This window comes from Cloeon dipterum, chromosome 4 (assembly GCF_949628265.1).
Source record: "Cloeon dipterum chromosome 4, ieCloDipt1.1, whole genome shotgun sequence".
Classification (NCBI taxonomy): domain Eukaryota; kingdom Metazoa; phylum Arthropoda; class Insecta; order Ephemeroptera; family Baetidae; genus Cloeon; species Cloeon dipterum.
In genome coordinates, this window is record NC_088789.1 from 30,631,069 (window position 1) to 30,649,905 (window position 18,837).

Consider the following 18,837-nt stretch of genomic DNA (forward strand, 5'->3'; position numbering starts at 1 on the left):
TTCTGAGATTAATTCTAAATATTTTTTTAATATTCCTAGAATATTCTTTAAAAACCCGAAAAGAGAAGAACTTATATTTTTCTTACAATTAAAAACACAAAAATAAGTACGAAACATAATTTAATCAAGAAAATGAACTGCCATATTGTTAAATATTTTGAAATCGTTATCACAAAAAATATTTTTTCTCGCAAATATTTTTTTAATTAATGCGATGGATTCAATTTTTATATTAAAACCTAACAAATTTTTCATTATCTTAACAAAAAATTATGATGCCTTTATTTTTCAAAGAATCTGCCCAGATTAAAAAGGGTAAAAATCATAAATGCGATTGAATAAATTAATTTCTTAACACAAAGAGTCTTAATTAATGCTACCGACAACCGGGCAAATTTGAAAGAAAGGTCAGAAGGACAAAAAGGGTTAAAAGGGCGATTTTAGTGTGCGCGTGGTTGCGGCGGCTGCACATGCATGCACGCACTTGCATGGAATGCCTGCTGCCTGCCTCTGTTGTGGAGCGGGGGAGGGGCGACGGGCGGTGGCAGCAGCAAGAGACTTACAAAATCCTGCTTCGCTCTCTTTGTCTAACGCGTCAACGGTCAACCGCCGTTCAAATCAAAGTTATTAACGGACGCAGGACGCCGGACGCCGCCAGTATGGGACAACACGGACGTCCCGCGGACTCGGACGGATGGCCTGGATCTTGCGGTTAACAGGGTAAGTCCCATTTTATAGATTAGCGTCCAAAGAAATTAGAATAGATCGCGCAACTTTGACATCCAACGGTTTTATGGTAAAATTACACTTTTCGCCGCTACTTATGCAGTTTTCGCCACCAATATTTTGATATATGGGATTCTCGCCAGTCCTTAAGTTATTAATTAGAACCCCATAAATAAGTTTGGGTGGCGGAAACTGTAAATCGGTGAGGAAAAATGTAATTTTTCCATGTAAATCACCGGTGACATTTTTTCTTTTACGCTTACGAGAATTTAGAATGGCATGCTTTATTACACATTCTGATTCAATTGGCTTTGCAAGGAAAATGGAAAAATATTATGCATGCACTTTTAATACTTGAACCTTCCATTTTCCAAGCAAAACTAATTGAAATAAGCTTTTATTTATATTTTTCTATGAGTCGCTTCCCCTTTTTTTAGCTTCAAGCCATCCGCAGATATTTTGCACGACTGAAAAAGATGTAACCGTTAAAGTTCTGCAGTTTGGGCTTCAAGATCGGCGATGCTGGCATCGTATAATAAAAAATTTTGTAGCTGTAATATGTGATATGGTTAAAAACTAATAAAGTTTGCATATTTTTTACATTTAATGAAGTTTGTAATTTTTTAAATAATTCCAGATGAATCGCAATAATAAACGATTTTGGTATATTCTAGGAACAATCCGAGGTTAATATTAAGAACATATTAGAAATAATTTTTGTCGCACTTTATGTTGATCTTAAAATGATATTAGAATAACCAAAGAATGTTCCAAGATTAACCGAAAAGAATAATCCTATGTAAAGATTTGATACGCTAAATATTAATCTTAGATCAATCCCAAGATTAATCCATAAGTATATTCTGAGAATGTTCTAAGATCATTCTTTAAAGCTTTTTGAAACAAAGCCCGGCAGAATAATCCTGGAACATTCTAAGGTTATTCTCTTAAATTAATCTACAGATTAATCCAGTATCACGAAAAACCGTATCATAAGTTCATATATAATTAATTTTTTAGATTAATCCTGGGCGAAGTCGGTTTATTCTTAGAACATTCTCAGGCGATATTTTTTTATGCGGGTACCTCCACATATTTGCGCGGTGGTAAAAACCGTAAAAAGAACGGACGCGCAGTATACAGTGCAATTAATTTTTATCTGGTGGCGGTGGCGGCGGACGTTTGCGCGTTATAAGCCAGCAGCGCCGCGCCAGCCACCCATAATTTTTATCTTTAACATTTTTTACGCCACGTGCCCAAAGTTTCATAAATTAAAATTTTTCTCTCCGTCCATCATGAGAATTTTTTATCTTCAATAATAATCCACGTGTTTCGGAAAGAAATGCGCAAAATTGTAGAAAACCTCTGTGACCGGAATTTTCTCAAATTCGGTCACGAGAAATTAAATGGAGATTAATTGTCTCTGTTCATAAAAAGCGAACATTAAAAGCCGAGAATGATTTCTGTGTATTAATTTGTAGTGACGGAGTTCATTTACGAAGAATATCTTTTGCGACACGGTGGAGTCAAAGTGATCGTGTGCGATCGGGGGTCAGCGTTCGCGAGTAAGGAAACCGCACGATTTTGCGAAACAAATTAATGACCACGTTCGCACACGCACGCATAATTTCTGTCTTCATAAACTCTTTTATCAAGTATTGCTCAATGCCTGCTCGTTGTTTAATTTTAATCAGGCTCGAAATCACTAATGCAGTTTATATTTTACAATCCAGAAAGCGCTGCCTTATTTCAAATCCTAACTCGGCACTCGGCGCACCACTTTCTTGCTGACATTTGCTTTTCGTCTAGAAACAATCAACCGCCGTTCACGACTCTGAGGCGTGCTTGCTGACATACATAGAAATCATTCTCGGCTTTTACTGTTCCCTTTTTAAGAACAGAGAAAATTAATCTCCATTTAATTTCTCGAGACCGAGTTTGAGAAAATTCCGGTCACATCATCCCAAAATTGCAGTGTTTTTTTTCCGGAAAATGCGGGTTTTTGCAATGCTGCAGTTTACAGCGTGTTACACCTTAAAGATGTGAGTGGCGACTTTTGAGTTATGCAGTCTTAAAAAGCACACAAACCGGCTGCAGGCTAGCCGCCAGCCGAGCCGGTGTGGCGCTTTGGCGGCGCGAAGCGCGGGGCTGCGGCGCACAATTTTTTTTTTAGCGTGGCGGTGTTTTTTTCCTGAGACCACGGGGCGGCGGCGCGCGGGCGGATTTTCTGTGATATATTAAATAAATTTAAATATATCATAAAGATTTTCTTTTTATTTTTGTCAAAATTCGAACGCTTGTCCGCTCTTCGACCTCGACCACTCGTTGGATAGGTCTCGGTCTGGGCTGCAACCTGCCATACCCTGACGAACTTTTTCAGGGTACTCAGCCTGACCTCCGCCGCTGACGAGCCGGTTTTTGATGCCTTTTTCCCGAAATTTCAAGCACACTCGACGGTGCACGGCCATATCGTCAAGTCAATGCAGTCCCTCTCGCGTTTCTCGCCGACTAAGCGCAAGAACCAAAGCCACATATCTTGATTTCTTGATGCTACCGCAGTTTACACAAAACTTTGTGCCTCCCAATACTAATCTGACTATGTCTTTCTTTGACTTGCAGATCATTTCTCCGCCAATTCGCATCAGCAAAAAACTAATCAATCTCGTCGCAGGAAAGCCAATCCCAAAGAAGATGGAGTTGCCGAACAGCGATCATGACGAGGTAAAAAATTGACGAGTTTATTACAAGTTATCATCAGTTGCATAAGCCCTTAGTGCTCGCAGCAGCCAACAGATGGCGCCACCATATACTTTCGTATAAATTGTTATTTTAAGGCACTTTTATGCTGCGATTTCAGACTGACTCCTGATACTGTGCATTCTCCACTTAATATTATTTCTTTTGACGTGCTGAAAACCAAAATAAGTCCAGCCATTTGCCGTAGAAACGTCGGGAATGATTTTTTTTTTATTTCAAAAAACAGTTTTGTACGATTCTACGGCGATTTGCTTAACCGATTTTGGTTTTCAGCACGTGCAAAGAAGACATATTAAGTGAAGAATGCACAATAGAAGGATTGAGAGTGAAATCCCAGCGGAAGTGAATTAAAATTAAATTTATTAAGAAAATATACGGTGGCGCCATCTGTTGGTGGCTTCTCATGGCTTATAAAACTACTGTATTTATCGCTGTTTGCTTGTCATATTCACCTAATTGTTTTCAGTTGCAGAAAAAGATCAGCCTTGACAAGACTTGGGCAAAATTTGCTGGTATATACAAGCAGAGGTTGCAGGACGAGAAGAGAATGAAGGCAAAAATGAAGAAAAGGGTGGAGCATGCGGAGGCACTCTGCGATGGGAAAAATCGGAAAAATAATGAAGGCGATCAAGCACTGCTTGCAAAAAACAGCAAAGCAGGCAAGAAAGCAGATGAAAAAGAATGATTTTTTTATTTTAAAACTGATGGTTCATGAACAGCGAATCCTAACCTATCAATTTTTTGCACATACTTCTGACCATGAGTCGCCCCAATATGATTGTTTAATTTAAATTACCAGTTACGCCCTCATTTTTCAGCAAAGGAAATTATTTGAATCCGGAATAAGAAAAATTATGAAAATTAAATTGCGAGAGGATACAAAAAATATTACTTTTGAGTTTTTCAGAGTATTTTTTTATTTTTATAAATTTCAGACTGCCTCATTAAAATTAAGAAGTTGACAGCAGCGCCAAAAAGGGCCCAGTTTCAGAAAGCTGATTAAATTTACAGTTTTTTCGTATTATCCAGTTAGGTTGTTCGAAGTCGCCACCGTAGACTTTCGATTTTAAAGCTCTTTAGCTGCGATTTAAGACTCAATCCTGCCACTTTGAAAATGTTTTCTTTTGCCATGCTCTAAACCAAAATCGGTTAAGCCAATCACCGCGTGGAAAAGTCGGAAAATATTTAAAAAAATATTTTCCGCCATTTTTATGGAAAATGGCTTGACTAATTTTTATTTCCAGCAGTATAAAGTAATAATTCTAGAAACAGAATGCACAGAAACGGATTGAGTCTGAAATCGCAGCAGAAGTTGTTTAAAATCGAAAGAAATCGCTAGCGCCATCTATTTGCAGCTTTGAACTGGTGAATTAAGCAAACTATTTCCGCACAAATCAAAATTCCTGAATTTTAGTCCTGCTTGTACACTAATCAATTCCTTTAGGTTTGGCGACCGACCTTTCCGACCGGAAGCTCAGCTTGACGTGCGTCGTGGGGGAGTGGTACAAGAGCCGTCACAGACCGTCTGTGCGATGGCTGACTGGCCGGCCATCTATCCTAAGTTGACGCATGCGCCAGGCTCGACCAATCAGGGCGAAGAACACAGGTTCGTACTGCTTTGGCGCCAAAAACCCCCATTGAATATAATTATATATTCTACCTACGTCACGCTGAACTTCCTGTCGGAAAACATGGTCGCCTCAAACCCAATTTGAACCTTTTAGGACTTGATTGGTGTGAACGTCAAAGAATTAATTCGATTAATTCATTTTAATAATTTCTATGGTAATCAGAGGTTAAACCCTTTTTGGCTATCCGAGACTCCGCAGAACACAAACAAAATTTTATTGATGTAAAAAAGACAGATTCATTGCTCGTCACCACGAGTGAAAATTTCAAATTGATCCGATGAACAAAACGTAATTTAAATGATACTTAAGTGAAATTATGCCGCCTTCGTGTAACAAAGCGAGAAGCAACAGCGGGAAATTGCGTGACATCATGACACGCCCCCCTCTGCTGACCAATCAGATTGTCCTCTGATCGAGATCTATACAATATATCTACTGACCCAGTGTGAGTCTTTCTTTGGGTAAATGCGCGAATTCAGGGAAAATCGCGATTGCAAAACTCTTTTGAGAATTCTCCACTTTCTCGAAAAATTTCACCGCTTGCCTATGTAATGTTTAGTTGTGAATGATCGCTAGGAAATAATGTTTATATCATAGGTGTTATAGAGGATTTTGCGGGCAAATTCATTATCATTCCTCTTAAAATAGTTTTATTCACCAAAATGTACAAAAAAGATTGCGCTTGCTGTGGCCAAAGAGAACTTAAAAAAGGAGGCACAACGGGGTCGAATTAACTTTATTTTATGGCAATAAAGTGATGAGTTTGACTCGAATTTAGAAGAAAATATTTAATTTGCTCCGTTTCCAGGATGCCACCTGCTTTTACGCGGCTAGTGCTGCCCTCGCAAATCTTTATAAAGCTTGCCAATACTCGACCAAATACGCCATTATTTTATAGGGTTGAAATATTTGGTGTTAAAATCCATATCACGATTAGAAATAATTCGTTCGCTATTTGTAAGCCACAAGACTGAAATAAAAAAAATAATAAATCAAATAAAAAAAACAGCTATTTGAATAGCTTTTTGGTATAAGTATTTATTTCAAATCCAGCAACAAAAAATAACCAACATTGGAGATAATGTATAATATGTCACTCTCACAGTAGAATGGTAATCCTCCTTTAAAATTTCATATTGAATTGACCAGTTGCATAAACCCTTAGTGTTTGAAGCCGCCAACAGATGGCGCAACCACAGACTTTCTAAAAAATTTAGTTTTAAGCGTTTTTAAGGCATTTCCGCTGCGATTTCAGACTCAATCTATAGCTGCTTTGCTTTCTTTTAATTAATTTGCTTTTTTTGACGTGCTGAAAACCAAAATCGGTTCAGCCATTCGCCGTAAAAACGTTGGAAAAGATTTTTTTATTTCAAAAAATAGTTTTTCACGACTCTACGGCGATTGGCTGAACCGATTTTGGTTTTCAGCACGTCAAAAAATAGCAAATTAATTGAAGAATGCACGGTAGCTAGATTGAGTCTGAAATCGCAGCGGAAGTGCCTTAAAATCGAAAGTCTACGGTGGCGCCATCTGTTGGCGGCATCGAACACTTAGGGTTTATGCAACTGGTGAATTGCTGCAATATTGAAAACTTAATTAACGAGGTTTTTAAATTATAAATCATAATACCCAGATTCACCGCAGTCGCGATATTTTCTTTGAATAAGTTGGAAAAGTGCCTTCTCTCATTTTTATGGTTAGTTTTTTCCTTCCTGGGAATAATTTACACGCTGATGCGTAAAATTTTGCTAAGGGTGGCGATCTGTGTTGATTCCCGCCGATCAAAAGTCAATATGGCGTCAAAATAATGTAGACCAATCAGGAGACAGTCCAGCGGCCAATCAGAAGCGTCAAAAAAGGGGCGTGCCGACCTAATAATTTCATTCCCGCGTATTTTGTTACATTTCCATTAGACACTGAGGTGCCATCAAACTGTTGGTTCATCAATTACCGGGATAGTCAGCTGTTAGTTGAGAGATAACAACAAAAATATCGGTCAGCTTGAAAAGTTCGCCCATTTCGAAGCTGCGCAGTAAATTTGTGTGCACCTTAAGCATGCGCAGTGTGTTCAGATTGCTTCTAAATCCCACATAGAAGCTGAAACTTATCACTGCGCATGCTTGACCAAAATCAAAACCTTCTGCGCAGGTGTTTGTAAGAACCCCCTATTTTTGTGGTACGATATCAAGCAAATTTGAATTTTTAGAGTAAAGCAAGGTCCTTTTCTGATTATTGCAAAATGTGGAACAAGTTGACTTGCGATATTTAATTCAAATTATTTTAAACTGTCCCCTTATTGTATCAATCCAAGCTTCAATGAATTTATTTTAAACTTTCAGGAAAGATAAAACACAATCGATGGGCTCGAATTGAGGTTCAACCTTTTTTTGATGAGCATGGATTTGTCAGCCCATACAACAAGACTTTCTACAAACAAAAACAAATGGTTAAATCAGGTAAAAGATATATTTTTTATTGTAACAATGTAAGAGGTAATAAAAGGCGTAATTTTCACAGGTGAAACCTCATGGCAAACCTGCGAGGATCCTGCTTACGCGTTATTGTTGTACTGTACACAGTTAATGACCTTGAAAAAGTCGAACAAGTCAGATGAGACTCGTGGTTCCGAGATGGAGACGCGGAAGATGTGGAGAACCTGAGGAACACCTTTAAAAAACAACGGAAATATAATTTCCGCAGAAAAAAGTTGCTGCTCCAGCTTCTTGCAGATCAAGAACTCATGTCAGCTTTTGTGACTATTCTGCGTGGATAAGGTGCTTAAATTATAAAAAATATATAATATTTTGTATTTAATAAAATTAATTTCCAGAGATTCCTTCCGTTTTTCTCCTTTCACATGGCAGCGATGGAAGAATTTATACTCAAGATCACTCATGGAGCGAGGAATTTAATGATTTTGCTCAATTCTCACTACACAGAGGAAATTCAGGCAAGCTGCTTGCAATGAAGAAAATGGTGAGGCAATCGCCACCTTTTCATATTATACACGACCCTCCGCTTTTTCCACTCCATTCGACCATGAAGAATAAAAACCTAGAGGCTGCAGACTGCAGAGGCGTTACTCGAGACTGACTTGAACGTGAAATTTCAGGGCGTTATTAATTTGCTGCTCTGCTGCTTGGGAAGGAATTATCTAGAAGATGCTTAATTTGTGTACTTGAAGGACAAGATTGGACGGAAAATTTAAGGAAACCGCATCGAAACCAAAAAATGGGAGCACTGGCTGCTAAATGGCATGCCCTGGCCACCTCTCGGAACATGTGATTACTTTTCAAAGTATTTATAAGATGGTTTAGAATAAAATGTTGAGAAAATAATGAGTTAAAAAAACTAATTTCAAATTCTGCGTGCATCTCATTTCCATTTTTATTATAAATTGTATAAGTTTATAATTGACAGTTAATTTAATATTAAAGAGCACTGGCGCCATATACCTTGACTTCCTCTGACCAACTGAATGGTTTTTGATTTTTTTTTTTAATAAATATAAACATCCAAAATCAAGACAAATACAGTTATGTCTTGATGTCAAGTTTTAGAAAACTCCGAAATGGAGCTAAACCAGTAATTTTATTAAGTCAACCTGGCGAATGGTCAATTAAATGAAAATCGCACGTGCTGGGAGTGGAGATTGCTGGTGACAATATTCCGTTTGTCTTGCTTTTGAAGGCTCCTAATAATTAAAACACAATAAATTATCGCATCAAAAACCTTTCTGTGCATTAGAAGAGGTTAGTACGAGTCTAACGAGGGGTAATTTTTGCAGTTCTGATGTTAAAAACCCGAGATTAGGATTGGCAAAAATTACGAAAAGTTAAAATTTTGTCATAATTTCGTGTTTTTCGAAACTTTGCAACTTTATTATCTCGGGTTCCAATCATCTCAATTGCAAAAACTACCCACCGTTGGACTTGTCTCAACCAGTTCTAAGTATCTAAAAGGTTAAAGGTCGTTTTCTCTCCTCCCCTAAGTTGTCATACTGCTTTAAAGATGGAGCAATGAGCGCCACCAGGTACGGTAGTAGCTTTAAACGACACGAAAATGGTTTTATTTTTGCCAAAACTCATCCACTTGCTCAATCGTCAACCACGAGCCCTCTTTAAATAATTATCGCTCATTCAGGGCTTGCACCTAGCATACCCTGATGACGTATTTCAGGGTAGTCGACCTGAGATTTTCTCCCTATCCGGTTTTTTTGCTTTTTGACAACATGATGGCGCGTGGCCAAAATGTGTGGATCTCGCACATCATTGACCTTCGCCAGGTTGCGCCACCTGATCTCGTGGCACAACGTAATAAAAAAATTTGCTAAATAGCTCGCCAAAGGACCGTACAGTGAGAGCCAGCAGGAACAGTTCCCGCTCGAGGACTGATATTAGGAGGGAAGGGATGAGATTTAGTCGCTCCAAATCACCTGAGGGCGCATCCCTGTCCTTCAATGGGTATGCCAGATTTAAGTTTATGAAGTCCAGAAATAATTAAAAAATTTGCTAAATAGCTCGCCAAAGGACCGTACAGTGAGAACGAGCAGGAACAGATCCCGCTCAGGAGCTGGTGAAAGGAGTGATGATAGTTGTTGTTTTAACTCGAAGTCACCTGAAAGCGCTGGCCTGTCTAAAAATGGGTAAGCCATAATACTAATAATATTTTTGTTCTACTTGAAACTTTGAATCAAAATTTCCATTAACAGGCCACGTCAAAAGAAAGACAGGAAGACTGAGTTGGAATTTTTGAAGAGTTGTTTCGTAGGTAAACATTCAAAATACAATATTTTTCCGTTATAATTTTGCTTAATTATTTTATAGCTCTCAAACTCAAAAATCATCCTCATCAGGTAAGAGTTCTGGAACAAAAAGGGACGAGTTTCCCTTACGATCAGCTGAGAGCCCGATAGAGAAACGCTGTTCTTCCCCTGAAAGGTAGGCATTCATCATTCAAATTTTCATATAATCTAACTTAATAACATTGAAGTGCCCAAAAAGGATCTGTAGGCGCAACCAAGAACATATCTCCCTCAAGAGCAGCCGAGAGCACACCTGATATGATTGATACAAATATACCGAAACAAATGCACTTTTATTGAAAATAAAAAATTCTCATGCTGGATGACGGATGACCAAAAATAGGAACGTTAAAAAATCATTATAAAAGCCACTGGTTAAGGGTTCATCAATTTTGCAAAACACAAAAATGCACCACTAGTTTTTTGCGCTTAAAAAGAGTTGGGTGAGTTTTTTCCCGAATTCAACCCCGAAAAGATCACATTTCGCGCTAAAAAAGTGTCAAATTTTTTGGAAAATTGCTGTTTGTTTTACAACAGTTGCGGCCTGTCAGCTCATTTCTTTTAAAGAATCGCTCAAAGACTACAAAAAAGGGGTTATATTAAGTAAGTGTCAGGGCTTTTACCTGACGATATTTCGATCAATATTATTTGCAACGATGAGGTAAAGAATGTAAAATATTCGGGCTCCCAAAGGGGAGAGTGGAGGGAGTGTGTCTCAGGGAGCGCTCGCGCCCGCGCGCCCGCGCGCGCGCACGCACACACTCACACACACACACACACACACACACACACACACACACACACACACACGACGCTCTCTCTTCTGCTGGCGGCCGGCGAAGTCGACGCGACCTCTTCGCTCTCTATCTCGTCCTGCTCATCCCTTGGAAAGTCGCAGCCGCTCTGTGTCAGTACAACTTGCGTTGACGTTCCACAAAAATAATCACAGGTAGGGTGTTTAAAGATACAACCCTGCTTTGCTTTACGGACGAGCTGATTAAGCCGTCAACCCCTCCCTATAGTTATGGCTAATTAAGAGAGTAAAGCTCGTGAGGAATCGGCGCCGCTCGCATTGACACAAATATTTTTGACGAAAAACTCAAAGGGAAAAAATTCAAACCTCCCCATTGAGGTTTAAAAGCGGGAGAGAGCACGCCACAAAAATTCTGATTAATCGAACGAGTTTAACACAATTTTATTAATTGGATAACAGCCCGTTGGCTCGCATTGTTGAGGCATTCTCAGGAGTCAAAGATTTGGGAGGTATTTGAGCAGTTCGGAGATCTAATACTGGCTACCCAATGCGTCAGAGATGGCAAAAAGTGGTTAGTTTAGTGAATCGAAATGCTCAAATTGCTCAACGGGCTGGGAGGCGCACCGGCGCCGACTCACTACTTGCTGGTTTGCACCTTTCCAGCATGCGTGATTTGGGTTCACGGGACGAATGTCTAGCGTTTCAATGCAGTCCTCGGTGCGGAGGCAAGTGGCCCTTCAGTGGGCTGGGTCCCTGAAATGTGCGGCCTCGTGCGCCCATTACATCCTTTCGCGGTGTTATCTGCACCCGGGTTTCAGCATTCTTTCTAGTGCAGTGCGCGCCCTTCCCGATCCTCGGCAATAAAAAGAGCAAAAAAGTATCCTAAAGATAAATACATATTTGCTGTAAAAGAACTAAGGGGAATTGACTGATGCTCCAACGGCAAGAAATAACAAAGGGCCTTTGTACTCACTGCTGCAGAGGGTGCAACAAAAGCTTTGCACCTGGCTGGTAAAGTAATGGATCAAGTAAACAAACAAAATTCCAAGAAGCGAGGGGTTTTGGGGAAAAAAAGCCGCCTAACAAAAGCAGAGAAAAATTGTTTTTGTTGCCACGTTGCCACCCTTATCCTCTCCACAACAAATCTCCCTCCGAGAACTTCCTGTTTATTTTACCCGGCATTTCACAGCGTATCTGTCAATGAAGGGTGCGCGGAACAAATCAAACTTTCCTCCACTTCTACATCAAAAAGCACTGTTTTACCAGCACTATTTCTCAAAAGTGAGTTTTATTTTCAGATTTTGATTCACTCTCATTTCACTTGCCAAATATTTATTCAACGAAAATTAATAGTTTAGAACAAGCGCTTCAGCTCTTACGCGGGCTCGTGGGTAACTCGGATTCCCCACCAAATCCGATCGCGGGCAACGACCGCCGGAAACGCCGGGAAAGCCAGCTCGGGGGGCGACCTCGGGGTCAAATACACGAGAACAAAGTTCAGGTGTCATTTTCTAAAGCATTTCGCTTATAAATTAAAATCACACTGGGAATGGGAGGAACGAGAAAAACTGTTTGGCTTAATATTTCAGCAACAAACTGTTCGATTGGCGCCATTTCTGCGGAGGCGCTCCACCTGCCTTCCGACTATTTTGCGCGTTAGGGTGGAGGTGCAGTTTAACGCTTTCTGCGGGGCGCTCGGTCTGCCTTCCGACTATTTTGCGCGTTAGGGTGGAGTCGCAGTTTAACGCTTTCTGCGGGGCGCTCGGTCTGCCTTCCGACTATTTTGCGCGTTAGGGTGGAGTCGCAGTTTAACGCTTTCTGCGGGGCGCTCGGTCTGCCTTCCGACTATTTTGCGCGTTAGGGCGGAGTCGCAGTTTAACGCTTTCTGCAGGGCGCTCGGTCTGCCTTCCGAATATTTTGCGCGTTAGGGCGGAGTCGCAGTTTAACGCTCTCTGCGGGGCGCTCGGTCTGCCTTCCGACGATTTTGCGCGTTAGGGCGGAGTCGCAGTTTAACGCTTTCTGCGGGGCGCTCGGTCTGCCTTCCGACTATTTTGCGCGTTAGGGTGGAGGTGCAGTTTAACGCTCTCTGCGGGGCGCTCGGTCTGCCTTCCGACGATTTTGCGCGTTAGGGCGGAGTCGCAGTTTAACGCTTTCTGCGGGGCGCTCGGTCTGCCTTCCGACTATTTTGCGCGTTAGGGTGGAGGTGCAGTTTAACGCTTTCTGCGGGGCGCTCGGTCTGCCTTCCGACTATTTTGCGCGTTAGGGTGGAGGCGCAGTTTAACGCTTTCTGCGGGGCGCTCGGTCTGCCTTCCGACTATTTTGCGCGTTAGGGTGGAGGTGCAGTTTAACGCTTTCTGCGGGGCGCTCGGTCTGCCTTCCGACTATTTTGCGCGTTAGGGTGGAGGTGCAGTTTAACGCTCTCTGCGGGGCGCTCGGTCTGCCTTCCGACGATTTTGCGCGTTAGGGCGGAGTCGCAGTTTAACGCTTTCTGCGGGGCGCTCGGTCTGCCTTCCGACTATTTTGCGCGTTAGGGTGGAGGTGCAGTTTAACGCTTTCTGCGGGGCGCTCGGTCTGCCTTCCGACTATTTTGCGCGTTAGGGTGGAGGTGCAGTTTAACGCTTTCTGCGGGGCGCTCGGTCTGCCTTCCGACTATTTTGCGCGTTAGGGTGGAGGTGCAGTTTAACGCTTTCTGCGGGGCGCTCGGTCTGCCTTCCGACGTTTTGCGCGTTAGGGTGGAGGCGCAGTTTAACGCTTTCTGCGGGGCGCTCGGTCTGCCTTCCGACTATTTTGCGCGTTAGGGTGGAGGTGCAGTTTAACGCTTTCTGCGGGGCGCTCGGTCTGCCTTCCGACGTTTTGCGCGTTAGGGTGGAGGCGCAGTTTAACGCTTTCTGCGGGGCGCTCGGTCTGCCTTCCGACTATTTTGCGCGTTAGGGTGGAGGTGCAGTTTAACGCTTTCTGCGGGGCGCTCGGTCTGCCTTCCGACTATTTTGCGCGTTAGGGTGGAGGTGCAGTTTAACGCTTTCTGCAGGGCGCTCGGTCTGCCTTCCGAATATTTTGCGCGTTAGGGTGGAGGTGCAGTTTAACGCTTTCTGCGGGGCGCTCGGTCTGCCTTCCGACTATTTTGCGCGTTAGGGTGGAGGTGCAGTTTAACGCTTTCTGCGGGGCGCTCGGTCTGCCTTCCGACGTTTTGCGCGTTAGGGTGGAGGCGCAGTTTAACGCTTTCTGCGGGGCGCTCGGTCTGCCTTCCGACTATTTTGCGCGTTAGGGTGGAGGTGCAGTTTAACGCTTTCTGCGGGGCGCTCGGTCTGCCTTCCGACTATTTTGCGCGTTAGGGTGGAGGTGCAGTTTAACGCTTTCTGCAGGGCGCTCGGTCTGCCTTCCGAATATTTTGCGCGTTAGGGTGGAGGTGCAGTTTAACGCTTTCTGCGGGGCGCTCGGTCTGCCTTCCGACTATTTTGCGCGTTAGGGTGGAGGTGCAGTTTAACGCTTTCTGCGGGGCGCTCGGTCTGCCTTCCGACTATTTTGCGCGTTAGGGTGGAGGTGCAGTTTAACGCTTTCTGCGGGGCGCTCGGTCTGCCTTCCGACTATTTTGCGCGTTAGGGTGGAGGTGCAGTTTAACGCTTTCTGCGGGGCGCTCGGTCTGCCTTCCGACGATTTTGCGCGTTAGGGTGGAGGTGCAGTTTAACGTTTTCTGCGGGGCGCTCGGTCTGCCTTCCGACGATTTTGCGCGGTGGCGCGACGAGGTGCGTCATTACGCTGTGCCGCGCAGGAGCGCTCGATTCGCCTTTCGGTGCGTGCGCCCGACGTCTCGACGGTCCAGCGCCCGCAGGGCGGCGGCCGCGAAGCGGCCGTCGGCGCGCGCAGCTTCAAGTGGCGACGAGCCACTTGTTATGCGATACATAGTGTTTCTTTTAGAAAGCGTAAAGCAGTCATTCGGAGGCGCTTGTTTTAATCTGCTTGTGCCTCTTTAAGGCGTCTACTTTAAATAGTTCATAAAATGTGAACGCACCTAAAACTTCGCTATAAATGGTGTGATTTTTTTCAATGGGAAAATTTTTGCTATATTTGGAAGAAATAAAATTATTTAAAATTCTGATAATTATAGCTTTCATTTTATTTTCAAATAGAAAAAATTCTTAGTTTCATCAGATTAAAAATATCAACATTATTTAGGGATTCCAATTTTATATGCATACCACTGTGACTTAAAATGACTAACAGTTTTAATATAAATTAATATTCTTAAACTATACTTTGTGGATATGAACAAGAAATATATTAGTTTATCTTTATATTATCTTTTGTAAATAAATATATTTACGTATTTAACTTATTCAGGAAGCAAGCTAACGTTTTTCCTTTATTTAACTTGTTTCTGTTGAACTTCTTGAACTCTCGTCTTTCCTGAGTCCACCGAATAAAGGACTGAAAGGGAAAGAGGGAAGCAGGCAGTCCATCACAGATACCTGGACGTCAGTCAGGTACTGGGCAAAAAGGCCGAAACAACCTTTGCGAGAGAAGCAGAGGCGCTGAATTGGTCAGACATGGTTTGCAAGTTGTAAAGGCGGAATTCTCTCTGGAGAATGTGCTGCCTCAGGATCTTTCTCTCCCTGATCTGAGCAGTGACCTTCTTCAGGGCGTCCAGGTTGAATGCCACCTCCAGGCAAACCTTCTGCAATCAGGGCGAAGTCAGGATGTTGGCCACCACCTCGCAGGCCTCACTACTGCGTAATTTAATTATTTTAATTTAAAAAACATAATTAACCAAATTAAACCTACGATGACACTCTTCACGCGAACTCTCCAAGCTGAGGAAAGTTGTCCACGTCAGTTTCCTCTATGAGCAAGACGCCTTCCAAAGTTATAGCTTTTCCAGTCGAGGACAAAGCTTCATAAGACGACGCACTTGTAGCCAGTCACCGGTTTCGGACGCCAGCGGCAGGTAATTGATGCGTAGCGTGTGCAGATTCGGACCAAAAGTGGCCAGGAAGCGGTCCATGGTCCATGACGTACTGGTCCACAGACAATTTCCAGCGCCAGGGCCCAGATTTTGGTCAGCTGGAACAGAGACTCGGGCCGGTACTTTTCAACCCTGGCGCAGATGATCTGAAAATAAATGATTTATTAATTAGATCAATATAAAAGGGTGAAATAAACAGACCCTTCAGATGAGTGGTGTTTGGGTGCTTGATTTGCTCGTCTCCGCCTCCATTGGGGGAATGGTCCAACGTGGTGTGAAGGTGAAGTTGGTGCTCCGTCTCGAACAAAATCGAATCAGGTGTTTTTTCCTGAGCATCATCTCACTGTGGCTTCAGATTTTGCGACCTGGCCTTCTTCATCTGAAGAGTCCATTTACTGCTCGAGACGACCTGAAAAAAAAACAAGGGGTGAGCGCACGAAATTGCACTAAATGAATTTTACTGAAAATTCGTAGGCTACAAATACATGCATAGAAGTGCTAATAAATAAATCACGACATGAAAAATCAAAGATGGACGAAAGTCGAGTCGATTTCATTATTAGGATGACGGCGCCAGGAAGGAATTTTGCTGCGATGTAAATTGAGAATACTGCAGGTTCAATTTATATTAATTTACGTTTTATCTTTTTGGGTGTTTCTGAAGCTTCATTCATCGCCTCTTCAATCCATAATTTTCTTCCGCGGCCGCGCTCATAATCAGTAATAAGGGCTCAGGCCGCGCCAGGGCCGCACTTTTTACCGTGAATTCCCGTGAATACGTTTGGCGTGTTGTGTTGTGGTTTCCATCAGCTGACAGCTGGTTCAGCCAATGGGCGTGGCCTTTTAGCGTCACCTTCTCATTGGCTGGCTCGAGAGAAATAATGCACGAAAATGCTCGCGGCGCCAAAACCTCTGCTTCACAACAGGGCGCGCATACCATCACGCACCACGCCAACGTTGCCAGAGCCTGAGAGCCAGAAGCCAGACAAGTAGTGGAAGCCATGAGGGGACAGGCAACGTTGCCGCTAAATCAGAGATAAAATATTATCTTCCGATATTCAACGTTGGAATCAAAACCAACTTATTTGCCGCCTATCGCAACGTGAAAATAATTCACGTGTGTTAATTCTCTTGCTACAAAATTGGCACTCTAAAATTGTCATAAATTGATTTCTTATTTTCCGTAGTTTTTCAACAATGATTTTTTCTAAATTTTCATCCGATTCTTTTAGTTCAAATATAATAATGAACATTTAACTTTCAATAAAATGAATAAACAAGAAAAAATATAAAAGATAAAGTTCGTGAATTCACCAGTTGCATAAATCCTTAGTGTTCGAAGCCGCCAACAGATGGCGCCACCGTAGACTTTAGATTTTTAGGCACTTCCGCTGCGATTTCAGACTCAAAATAATTACTGTGCATTCTTCAATCAATTTGCTAATTTGTATTATGAGGACTCAATGAGGGAGTGGACCAGATGGGAGTTGGGGGTTGTTTTTATGGTTTTTATTAAGACAATAATAATTGCACCCTGCGGAAGGGGCCAAGTTTATATTGAACAAAATTTTAAGGGGTCGAGGTTTGAGGTAGCAGTTTAAAATTATTAAATATTTCATCCTCAACAGCTGAAGAGATCCTACAACGATTCTGGGGATACTTCGGTATGTGAAGTACCGTGGACGACAAGAAAAACGACCGCGTTGCCTGGGGGGAAATCTTTGGTTAGGGTGGTGTGAGCTGGGAACAAGGACACAGATATTCTCAACTGCTGACGTCACGAGTGATGCGCGTCGCGCTCCATGTAGCACTGGCACGAATATTATTTCCACACACTGTTGCGAGAAGCATCGAAAATCTGGGTTCGATTTGATACGCCTCCACCTTTGAAAGGCATTGTTATTTTTTATTTTTTCTTCTCAGGATAATAAGATTATTTCTGAATAGTTCGCATCTGGCTCAAAGGCCACCCAGCAGAACCACTATCCCTATTTTTCTTCCCATTCTTTTGTGTGCCCCTCGCTGAACCTTTCCTTCATCTTGGGGAGAGACAAAATATTTTTCAACAGCCAGGCAAGAATCCTTGAAAATGATTGTGCGGGCTTGTGCGGGAGTACAGGAGTGGGCTAAAGTTAAGTTGCAAGATCGCGCCTCTCCTGCAGCTTCTCCAGACTCCAGACTTCCCAGCTGCTCCGACTCTCAGTGCAATTCTTGCCGTTGTGCCCATTATGTTTTGACGACATCATTTCGCTTATAAAATCAACGTTGGAGATTAAACGAATGGCCAAGATTCCAGTCGCGACGCGCCGAGCTAGCCGACTGAGCCGACTCTTTTCTCGCGATGAGCCAGACGCCGACAATTTTTATCGAGCTGCGCCGTAGCCGCCAGCAAGCCACACATAATTTATATCTTTATCATTTTTCATTTCACGTGCCGAAATTAAACATTATCGCGCCGTTCTGTTTCTGAAGTAATTCGATTACAGTATTTTCATGTTAGTTGCAACTTCATTAATAATTTAAAAAAATTAATTAATCCATAATCATTTTATAACTTTTTGTCATTTTAAATTTTTAAGTAATTTCTATACCCTTGGTCTACAAAACTGCAAGTCATAAATTATTTGTGATTAATGCAATGCATGATAATCCATTAGTTTCACTGACATGAAGAATTAACAGATTACGTAATTATCAATTTCAATAAATTGCTACCAGAAATAATGCGTTATTTTTGGGGGGTATAAATAAACCAAAACACGTACCAACAAATATTAATTAGTAGATGACAATAAATAATGCCTTTCACCAACTAAAGTCGCTTTGAAAACTACAGAAGGTTGAGAGCCTGTCATTATAAGTTTCCACCTAGCTGAGATAAAGCAATAATTATTATAAACTCACATTGTGACGTAGTAGTTTCTTACGAACTAAGACGTTTTTTAACGGTCAGAATAGCAAGTAAGCGAATTGTCCAAAGAGCGTACACTCGACTTCTTGGAAGCCCAGCGAGGGCCTCGGCCGCTTCAGCTTTTAATATCTGCGACAAAGCACTTTAAGGCCGCAGCTAGCTAAGCTGAACTAAACTGATGACGAAAAGGCGAATACTAGCAAATTCCAAGCAGTCTAAATTCCACTTCTAAATATTTGTTAACCGCTTAAATTCCTTGCATTGTCCCAATATTTTGCATCCCTTCATTTCAGG

General features: G+C 42.2%; 3 long non-coding RNA genes across 3 annotated transcripts; 2 read left to right on the forward strand and 1 right to left on the reverse strand.

Annotated features, from left to right (window-relative positions):
• Positions 1-413: 413 nt before the first annotated feature.
• Positions 414-1,333, forward strand: LOC135943254 (uncharacterized). The gene is made up of 2 exons (XR_010575181.1): positions 414-720; positions 1,164-1,333. It is a non-coding gene; the product is annotated as an uncharacterized LOC135943254 (long non-coding RNA).
• An 8,113-nt stretch (positions 1,334-9,446) lies between these two features.
• Positions 9,447-10,190, forward strand: LOC135942011 (uncharacterized). Its single transcript, XR_010575038.1, has 5 exons — positions 9,447-9,577; positions 9,634-9,759; positions 9,826-9,884; positions 9,941-10,054; positions 10,107-10,190. It is a non-coding gene; the product is annotated as an uncharacterized LOC135942011 (long non-coding RNA).
• A 4,710-nt stretch (positions 10,191-14,900) lies between these two features.
• On the reverse strand, positions 14,901-16,119 carry LOC135944715 (uncharacterized). Its single transcript, XR_010575360.1, has 3 exons — positions 15,834-16,119; positions 15,452-15,778; positions 14,901-15,396 (listed from the first exon to the last, which is right to left on the reverse strand). It is a non-coding gene; the product is annotated as an uncharacterized LOC135944715 (long non-coding RNA).
• Positions 16,120-18,837: the final 2,718 nt, after the last annotated feature.